This window comes from Triticum urartu, chromosome 1A (genome assembly GCF_056163025.1).
Source record: "Triticum urartu cultivar PI428250 chromosome 1A, HENAU_Tu73, whole genome shotgun sequence".
Classification (NCBI taxonomy): domain Eukaryota; kingdom Viridiplantae; phylum Streptophyta; class Magnoliopsida; order Poales; family Poaceae; genus Triticum; species Triticum urartu.
In genome coordinates, this window is record NC_141873.1 from 403,803,612 (window position 1) to 403,814,096 (window position 10,485).

General features: G+C 44.2%; 1 long non-coding RNA gene across 4 annotated transcripts; it reads left to right on the forward strand.

Moving 5' to 3' along the window:
* The first annotated feature begins 5,781 nt into the window (after positions 1-5,781).
* On the forward strand, positions 5,782-10,257 carry LOC125514678 (uncharacterized). 4 transcript variants are annotated; one of them, XR_015603347.1, is made up of 7 exons: positions 5,782-6,853; positions 6,965-7,145; positions 7,514-8,753; positions 8,853-9,141; positions 9,453-9,584; positions 9,730-9,756; positions 9,872-10,257. It is a non-coding gene; the product is annotated as an uncharacterized LOC125514678 (long non-coding RNA). The 4 variants fall into 4 exon arrangements; XR_015603349.1 differs by having other exon boundaries at positions 7,514-7,665; positions 8,453-9,141; XR_015603346.1 differs by having other exon boundaries at positions 7,514-9,141.
* The last annotated feature ends 228 nt before the right edge of the window (positions 10,258-10,485 follow it).

The following is a 10,485-nucleotide window of genomic DNA, read 5'->3' on the forward strand; positions in this document are numbered from 1 at the left end:
GCAAGCAGACTGGTCACTGGAAGCGGAACTGCCCCAAGTATTTGGCGGATAAGAAGGATGGCAAAGTGAACAAAGGTATATGTGATATACATGTTATTGACGTGTACCTTACTAATGCTCGCAGTAGCACCTGGGTATTTGATACTGGTTCTGTTGCTAATATTTGCAACTCGAAACAGGGACTACGGATTAAGCGAACACTGGCAAAGGACGAGGTGACGATGCGCGTGGGAAATGGTTCCAAAGTCGATGTGATCGCGGTCGGCATGCTACCTCTACATCTACCTTCGGGATTAGTATTAGACCTAAATAATTGTTATTTGGTGCCAGCGTTGAGCATGAACATTATATCTGGATCTTGTTTAATGCGAGACGGTTATTCATTTAAATCAGAGAATAATGGTTGTTCTATTTATATGAGTAATATCTTTTATGGTCATGCACCCTTGAAGAGTGGTCTATTTTTGATGAATCTCGATAGTAGTGATACACATATTCATAATGTTGAAGCCAAAAGATGCAGAGTTGATAATGATAGTGCAACTTATTTGTGGCACTGTCGTTTAGGTCATATCGGTGTAAAGCGCATGAAGAAACTCCATACTGATGGACTTTTGGAACCACTTGATTATGAATCACCTGGTACTTGCGAACCGTGCCTCATGGGCAAGATGACTAAAATGCCGTTCTCCGGTACTATGGAGAGAGCAATAGATTTGTTGGAAATCATACATACAGATGTATGTGGTCCGATGAATGTTGAGGCTCATGGCGGATATCATTATTTTCTCACCTTCACAGATGATTTAAGCAGATATGGGTATATATACTTAATGAAGCATAAGTCTGAAACATTTGAAAAGTTCAAAGAATTACAGAGTGAAGTTGAAAATCATCGTAACAAGAAAATAAAGTTTCTACGATCTGATCGTGGAGGAGAATATTTGAGTTACGAGTTTGGTCTACATTTGAAACAATGCGGAATAGTTTCGCAGCTCACACCACCCGGAACACCACAGCGTAATGGTGTGTCTGAACGCCATAATCGTACTTCACTTGATATGGTGTGATCTATGATGTCTCTTACAGATTTACCGCTATCGTTTTGGGGTCATGCTTTAGAGACGGCTGCATTCACGTTAAATAGGGCACCATCAAAATCTGTTGAGACGACGCCTTATGAACTGTGGTTTGGCAAGAAACCAAAGTTGTCGTTTCTTAAAGTTTGGGGCTGTGATGCTTACGTGAAAAAGCTTCAACCTGATAAGCTCGAACCCAAATCGGAGAAATGTGTCTTCATAGGATACCCAAAGGAGACTGTTGGGTACACCTTCTATCACAGATCCGAAGGCAAGACATTCGTTGCTAAAACTGGATCCTTTCTAGAGAAGGAGTTTCTCTCGAAAGAAGTGAGTGGGAGGAAAGTAGAACTTGATGAGGTAACTGTACCTGCTCCCTTATTGGAAAGTAGTACATCACAGAAACCGGTTTATGTGACACCTAAACCAATTAGTGAGGAAGTTAATGATGATGATCATAGAACTTCAGATCAAATTGATACTGAACCTCCTAGATCAAACAGAGTAAGATCCGCACCAGAGTGGTATGGTAATCCTGTTCTGGAAGTCATGCTACTAGATCATGATGAACCTACGAACTATGAAGAAGCGATGGTGAGCCCAGATTCCGCGAAATGGCTTGAAGCCATGAAATCTGAGATGGGATCCATGTATGAGAACAAAGTGTGGACTTTGGTTGACTTGCCCGATGATCGGCAAGCAATTGAGAATAAATGGATCTTCAAGAAGAAGACTGACGCTGACGGTAATGTTACTGTCTACAAAGCTCGACTTGTTGCAAAAAGTTTTCGACAAGTTCAACGGGTTGACTACGATGAGACCTTCTCACCCGTAGCGATGCTTAAGTCTGTCCGAATCATGTTAGCAATTGCCGCATTTTATGATTCTGAAATTTGGCAAATGGATGTCAAAACTGCATTCCTGAATGGATTTCTGGAAGAAGAGTTGTATATGATGCAACCAGAAGGTTTTGTCGATCCAAAGGGAGCTAACAAAGTGTGCAAGCTCCAGCGATCCATTTATGGACTGGTGCAAGCCTCTCGGAGTTGGAATAAACGCTTTGATAGTGTGATCAAAGCATTTGGTTTTATACAGACTTTTGGAGAAGCCTGTATTTACAAGAAAGTGAGTGGGAGCTCTGTAGCATTTCTGATATTATATGTGGATGACATATTGCTGATTGGAATTGATATAGAATTTGTGGATAGCATAAAGGGATACTTGAATAAGAGTTTTTCTATGAAAGACCTCGGTGAAGCTGCTTACATATTGGGCATCAAGATCTATAGAGATAGATCAAGACGCTTAATTGGACTTTCACAAAGCACATACCTTGACAAAGTTTTGAAAAAGTTCAAAATGGATCAAGCAAAGAAAGGGTTCTTGCCTGTGTTACAAGGTGTGAAGTTGAGTAAGACTCAATGCCCGACCACTGCAGAAGATAGAGAGAAGATGAAAGATGTTCCCTATGCTTCAGCCATAGGCTCTATCATGTATGCAATGCTGTGTACCAGACCTGATGTGTGCCTTGCTATAAGTCTAGCAGGGAGGTACCAAAGTAATCCAGGAGTGGATCACTGGACAGCGGTCAAGAACATCCTGAAATACCTGAAAAGGACTAAGGATATGTTTCTCGTTTATGGAGATGACAAAGAGCTCATCGTAAATGGTTACGTTGACACAAGCTTTGACACTGATCCGGACGATTCTAAATCGCAAACCGGATACGTGTTTATATTAAACGGTGGAGCTGTCAATTGGTGCAGTTCTAAACAAAGCGTCGTGGCGGGATCTACGTGTGAAGCGGAGTACATAGCTGCTTCGAAAGCAGCAAATGAAGGAGTCTGGATGAAGGAGTTCATATCCGAACTAGGTGTCATACCTAGTGCATCGGGTCCAATGAAAATCTTTTGTGACAATACTGGTGCAATTGCCTTGGCGAAGGAATCCAGATTTCACAAGAGAACCAAGCACATCAAGAGACGCTTCAATTCCATCCGGGATTTAGTCCAGGTGGGAGACATAGAAATTTGCAAGATACATACGGATCTGAATGTTGCAGACCCGTTGACTAAGCCTCTTCCACGAGCAAAACATGATCAGCACCAAGACTCCATGGGTGTTAGAATCATTACTGTGTAATCTAGATTATTGACTCTAGTGCAAGTGGGAGACTGAAGGAAATATACCCTAGAGGCAATAATAAAGTTATTATTTATTTCCTTATATCATGATAAATGTTTATTATTCATGCTAGAATTGTATTAACCGGAAACATAATTCATGTGTGAATACATAGACAAACAGTGTGTCACTAGTATGCCTCTACTTGACTAGCTCGTTGATCAAAGATGGTTAAGTTTCCTAACAATTGACATGGGTTGTCATTTGATTAACGGGATCACATCATTAGGAGAATGATGTGATTGACTTGACCCATTCTGTTAGCTTAGCACTTGATCGTTTAGTTTGTTGCTATTGCTTTCTTCATGACTTATACATGTTCCTATGACTATGGGATTATGCAACTCCCGTTTACCAGAGGAACACTTTCTGTGCTACCAAACGTCACAACATAACTGGGTGATTATAAAGGTGCTCTACAGGTATCTCCAAAGGTACTTGTTGGGTTGGCGTATTTCGAGATTAGGATTTGTCACTCCGATTGTCGGGGAGTTATCTCTGGGCCCTCTCGGTAATGCACATCACTTAAGCCTTGCAAGCATTGCAACTAATGAGTTAGTTGTGGGATGATGTATTACGGAACGAGTAAAGAGACTTGCCAGTAACGAGATTGAACTAGGTATTGAGATACCGACGATCGAATCTTGGTCAAGTAACATACCGATGACAAAGGGAACAACGTATGTTGTTATGCGGTTTGACCGATAAAGATCTCCGTAGAATTGTAGGAGCCAATATGAGCATCCAGGTTCCGCTATTGGTTATTGACCGGAGACGTGTCTCGGTCATGTTTACATAGTTCTCGAACCCGTAGGGTCCGCACGCTTAACGTTTCGATGGCAGTTATATTATGAGTTTATGAGTTTTGATGTACTGAAGGTTGTTCGGAGTCCCGGATGTGATTACGGACATGACGAGGAGTCTCGAAATGATCGAGACATGAAGATTGATATATTGGACGACTATATTCAGACACCAGAATGGTTCCGGGGGTTATCGGATAAATACCGGGGGGGGGGGGGGTTATTGGGCCTCATGGGCCCAAAGTGGTGGAAGAGGAGAGGCAGCAGGAGGTGGCGCGCGGCCCCCTTGCCCCAATCCGAATTGGGAAAGGGGAGGGGGCGCGGCCCCCCTTCTCCTTCCTTCTCTCCACCTCCTCCTTCCCCCTTCTCCTAGTTGGAATAGGAAAGTGGGGCAAAACCTACTTGGAGTAGGATTGCCCCCCCCCCTGGGCGCGCCTCCTCCTCTTGGCCGGCCCCCTCCTCCTCCCCCCCTTTATATACGGAGGGGGGGGCACCCCATAGACACAACAATTGATCAAGTTGATCTTTTAGCCGTGTGCGGTGCCCCCCTCCACCATAGTCCACCTCGACAATACTATGGCAGTGCTTAGGCGAAGCCCTGCGTTGGTAGAACATCAACATCGTCATCACGCCGTCGTGCTGACGAAACTCTCCCTCAACACTTGGCTGGATCGGATTTCGAGGGACGTCATTGGGCTGAACGTGTGCTGAACTCGGAGGTGCCGTGCGTTCGGTATTTGATCGGTCGGGTCGTGAAGACGTACGACTACATCAACCGCGTTGTGCTAACGCTTCCGCTTTCAGTCTACGAGGGTACGTAGACAACACTCTCCCCTCTCGTTGCTATGCATCACCATGATCTTGCGTGTGCGTAGGAAATTTTTTGAAATTACTATGTTCCCCAACAGTGGCCGCCTCGAGGCTCCTCTGACTTGCACTCCAAGTCTCCTGGGTGTCTTCTGGTCCAAGAAAAATCATAGCGAAAGTTTTATTCCATTTGGACTCCGTTTGGTATTCCTTTTCTGTGAAACTCTAAAACAAGGGAAAAACAAAAACTAACACTGGGCTCTAGGTTAATAGGTTAGTCTCAAAAAACATATAAAATAGCATATTAATGCATATAAAACATCCAAAACAGATAATATAATAGCATGGAACAATCAAAAATTATAGATACGTTGGAGACGTATCAGAGACTCCTGACCTGAGTGACCGGAATACCCCGGGCGGAACCCCTAGAGCTGCCTACGCAGCTCGTCCTCGCGCCGTTGCACCGTCGGAGAGGGGACTCGGGTGTCCCGGCAGCGTCGAGGTTGTGCTTGGGCCGGCTGTCGTCGTCGCCCCATTCCCGAGGCATGGCCGGGGCGGGCGCCGAGGGGAGGCGGGCAGGTGGCGCGAGGTCTGGATAAGGACGCGGTCGTGCGAAAGGAGGGATTGTAGGAGGGGTGTGAGCGGAGGCGGCTCAGCCGAATCGAGGGAGTGGGAAACCCTTAGGCAGCCAGATGCTCCTGATCCTGAGGTGAGTGGTGGACCAATTGGGCCCCTCCAATGCCGATGCGAAGGCCACCGAGGGCCCATATGGTAGGCTAGGGGCCCGAGACATGGCCCAGCTAGAGGATGGCCGGAGCGGCCCCGGAGCAGTTATGTGGCCCGTTAGGGAGTGCCGAAGCCCATCCGAGCCACCCCGGTAACGACGGGGCCTAGGGTTGCAGGTGCTCCCTAGGATGGCGGTGTCGCAGCCGTCGTGTGGCGCCTATCAACGCGAGGGAAGGGAGTCGGAGGGGGCACGACGGCCGCACCGGGCAACGGGATGGGGCTAGGGCTTCGATGAACGGCCGGAACGGGGATCAATCCCAGGAACGACAGGCCGGGAGTCGAATCAGGGGCAAACAGATGGACGGAGGAAGTCGACGCGGGCGAGGAATCCGCGTGCCAGGAGATACGTGCAAGCTACATTATATACGCTTTCACCCTAAATGATACTTATTTGGAACTCAAGTACATTAGAGATAGGAAGCTAAGAAAATACAGTATATAACAACTTTAGACATACTACAATACATTCGTAAATAAATTCATCTTGTTTATCTTTCACTAATAATAATAATATAATAATAATAATTTAAAACGATTATCGCTTCTGCCCGCTCACCATCGCGGCGCTTTAGACTATCGCATCTGCTCGCTCACCATCGCGGCGCTTTTGCTAAAAAAAACCCTGTGTTTTTAGTTAGTAATACAACCCACGGTTCCTCTTTTACTGAGAACGGTTCGTTTTTTTTAAAAAACCTGCGTCTTATCACGCTCTCGCTTCCTTTCCGGACGCAGCAGAAAGGAGAAGGTGAGGTGCGGACGGCGGAGCAGCAGAAGTTCAGGGGCGGCGCGGCGGAGAGAAGTTGAGTGGCCGAGCCCTTGCCGCCGGACGGCTACAGCCGTCTCCTGCTTCCTTTCCAGCCGCGGCAGAGCAGGAGAAGTTGAGGGGCGGGCGGAGCAGGAGAGGTTCAGGCGCGGCGCGGCAGGCGGAGCAAGAGAGGTTCAGGCGCGGCGCGGCGGAGCAGGAGAGGTTCAGGGGCGGTGCCGACGGAGCAGCAGTGGTTCAGGGGCGGTGCCCTTGTCGACGGACGGCTACAGCCGTGGCGGAGCACAAGGCGGGAGAGGTTCAGGGGCGGGTCGGCACTGGCCTGGCCGGGAACGCGGGCTGCCTGGAGGTGCTCATCGCCTCGCCGTGGTCCTGAAGCCCCTCAAGCATCTCCTGCCCGCGTGGCCGCCATAGCACTGTTGTTGGATGTGAGTCTGCATCAAAATCGGAATCAGCATGCACGCTAATGTGGCATTTTCTCCCCTTTGCTATACTGTGATTCGACTGATGGTTGATGTTGCATTCTCATGATGTCTCAGGGGTGTGGCTTCTGCTGAATTTTCGTCACCCTGAGCTTCTGGCGAGTTTGCTCCCCTGAGCCATAACAGAGGGAGTGAGAAGGGAGAAGAGGAAAAAAGACCTTGCTGATCGAGACGATATTGACACCATTTTTTGTGTGTTGGAGCGATTTGAACCATGGCAACCAGAGTGATTTGTTAGGTGTGTATCTATATTGCATTCTGTACAACAAGAGATTTGGTTACTTCTCTTTTACAAAACTAGATTATGTGGGACGTTGCCATTTGCTGAAACAATTACGGTAGAGTATTACTGTACATCACTATCACTTTTAGTAACTTCATTCATGACACCTTTGAACCATTCAAATGAGCCTTGTTCCCTGGCTAATCCAATTGAAGTTTGGTCGGCTTGGCCCGTTGCTCTTGAAGGTGTTGCCAAACTCCTCTTCATGCATGCTTTACTGCTCCTGTTGAATCCAATTCATTTTGGACATTGTGCATCTATACTCATGTATGAGAAAGAGCTTTCAATGATTTAGTTACTTTATTGGACTTTATGTTGTTCAGGAGATCCTTCACTATGCTGATGAAAGAGTTGCACCAATTCCAAAGCTGATAAGCAAAAGGATGACATATTTTTTGCAATTTTGAGATGGTGCACTGAAAGGGCCATCAATAAAAATCTAGCAAATCTAAATGAAGACAGCCAAGTCACTTAGGTTAGTGAGGAGGTGCAACAGCATGAGTTCGGATTTTCTCCACTTGCATATGTTTTTCTATTGATTTATTGTATCAAAATTGTCAAGTAGTCAATTAGTGATGGCACATGTTTTCTGATTCTTGCATATTTGAGAGAGGCAAACTGCACGTGGGATTGATGATCAGGCATTAATTCAATGCCAGCCTCATTGCCATTAGTTTTGGGTAGAATTTTTATTAGCTGAACATTCCTTCTGATTAGGACCTGATGATGATCCAAGACGGTGTAACAAGATAATGTAGTACGAGAGTATTTCACAAATCACAATCTCTGAAGAAGACTATGCACTACTACACAGAATTATATAGACTGGCACTTGATCTATACAGTACTGAATAATTCATTCAGTTCAAGCTATGTATCTACGGAACAAGAATTATCTCGTAACAAAAAATAGTTGGTACAAAGTTGTCATCTTGGTTATTATTACCCTTAATGGCATTAACGATGTTAGTAGCTACAGCCTACATATGTGTGCCATAAGAGAGTGTAAGCCTCGTGGTGCGTTGATACTGTAGCTGCCACTCCAAAAGGTTCCATTGACCTTATACATCACTTCCATCTGTTTGATTCATTTTGGTTCATGACAACTGGCCTCTAAAGCTTGTGTCATGTAGTCCATCAACTAAATGTGCTGTATTAGGATGTCTAATTCTTAAGTGTAACCAGGGATCAGTTTTATTTGATTTGAATTAACAAGATGGCTTGTACATTATTTATAATGATTATAGATATTATGATCTCAGTCGCTTGATTTGAAGGCCGCAAATTTATTATCCCGTTGCAACGTACGGGCCATTTTGCTACTGTTTGCCGACGAGAATATGCCAGTCACAAGTTACATGTTGCTGCCGTCGGCTGGTGATTCTTTTGCTACTTCAGGGGCCACCAGCGGCACCTGCTGCGAACTATTGCATTGCTGGTTTGTGTCTCTGGGACTGTTTCGCAAATCATGTCAATGAGACTAGCAATTTGAAGAGACATGGTCTGAAGATATTTGCATATACAGTGCTGTAGATTCTCCCACTGAACATATCAAAATAGCAGGTTCCCTGATCTTATAAATAAACAATATTAGTTAATTGTTGATAATGTACTAATAACCTCATTTGCATGTGCCTAACGCCCTAATCTTTGATCCAGCAGCATTTTGGTAAGCATATCTTTGGCCCAAGTAAAAAAGAAGAGTTGAGCTTTCACTCTCTCTGGTTGGCTGAAGGTATCTGGAGTTTAGCCCTGCTGCAGTGTAAGGAAAGCCATGACCTCCAAATAGACTGTGCATATGAACCAAGGATAACAGAAACAAGCTATGCTTGCAACTCAGTTTTCAGGTATCTTCCCCAACGAATATTGCCCTGGTACTGACAGGTTGTCAGTACATATCTTGGTGTGGACTTCACCAGCCGTTCAACTTTTCACTCCATTATATATTCAGGTATGTTTTTTTCCTCCTGATTAATTACCTAGCGATTATAAAATTAAAATCCTCAAGGTATTGAATCCTCAAACTGGTCGCTCTACGCGCTGACGCTTCTTGCTTCGGTTATGGATTGCCTGAAGCTTCTGAACAATTTTCAGTTATTTCTCTCTTATATATTTCACTTTCAGCACTAATTCATTGCCTGAAGCTTGCAGAGTATTACTAATTACTTGCTATTCATTATTGCCTGAAGCTTCTGAATAATTTAGTTATTTCTCTGGTAATGGAAAGTTGTTATATATGTTCTTGTGTTTTCTTTACTGCAGAGACCACTGATTACTCACCCCAGCCAATATATGGTTCACTGGATCATTGATAGGTCACGATTGACAAAGATCAAACATTTTGTGGAGAACTAGGGAAGAGAGAAATGTTGCACTGTAGTTTGATTGACACAGGTTCGCACATATACAACTTCGCTTATAGCTTTGATACTACTCAAATATTCATGAATGATTTGCTTTCATTTATTTCTGTCGGGTTGAATGTGAGGAACTTGATTTATTGATAATTTGATGTATGTGTGTTTACATTGCAATGAAGGCCATGATAGGCATGTCATATGTTCAGGTATGCGTAATGAAAACTATTTTTGTAGCAAGTTTCTATGGATGATTACGAGCAATCTTATTCAAAATCAAATGTTCTCATGTATCATTTTTGTTGTTATGCATGTATATTGCAGAGTATGGCGGCCCCTATTTTCAAGAATTCATACCTGAGAGCAGATGTGTTAGTTACTACTGTAGTATTTAAATTCTTCAAATTTAAAGGTGGATATCTAGCGGAAGGACGAGACATTGCCGGTGGAGAGTATTGTCAGGCCAAAGACCCATATATCGTGGCATTAGTTGTCGATTAGGAAGTTTAGTATGCAGGTGGAGATGACATGATTTTTTTTCTTCTTTATATTGAAATCGTCTAGCGGCATTTTACATGTTAACCATGTTTTTTTGCTGAATCTGTTCAAATCTTCGATCAGAATTTTGTGGAAAGAAAAGGTGAACCATTATTCCATCTATATAGGATTGTAGAATGTTGTTCAGTTAATAATATTTCATTGTTGTTGTAGCAAGGCTGGTTAAACCTTCACTGATTTAGTTTCAAATTCTTCATATATTTTACATTTGGCATATGTGGTTGAGGATGGTAACTATAGCTGCACTGCATATACAGATGAAGATCATAATGCCAAGGTAATGTACATGTGTAATTTGACGTATCCCTCTTGCCTACGATAGATAGAATGTATATTCTTAGAGCCTGTTCGGTAATCCACCGGCTCCCCAAAATCCTACG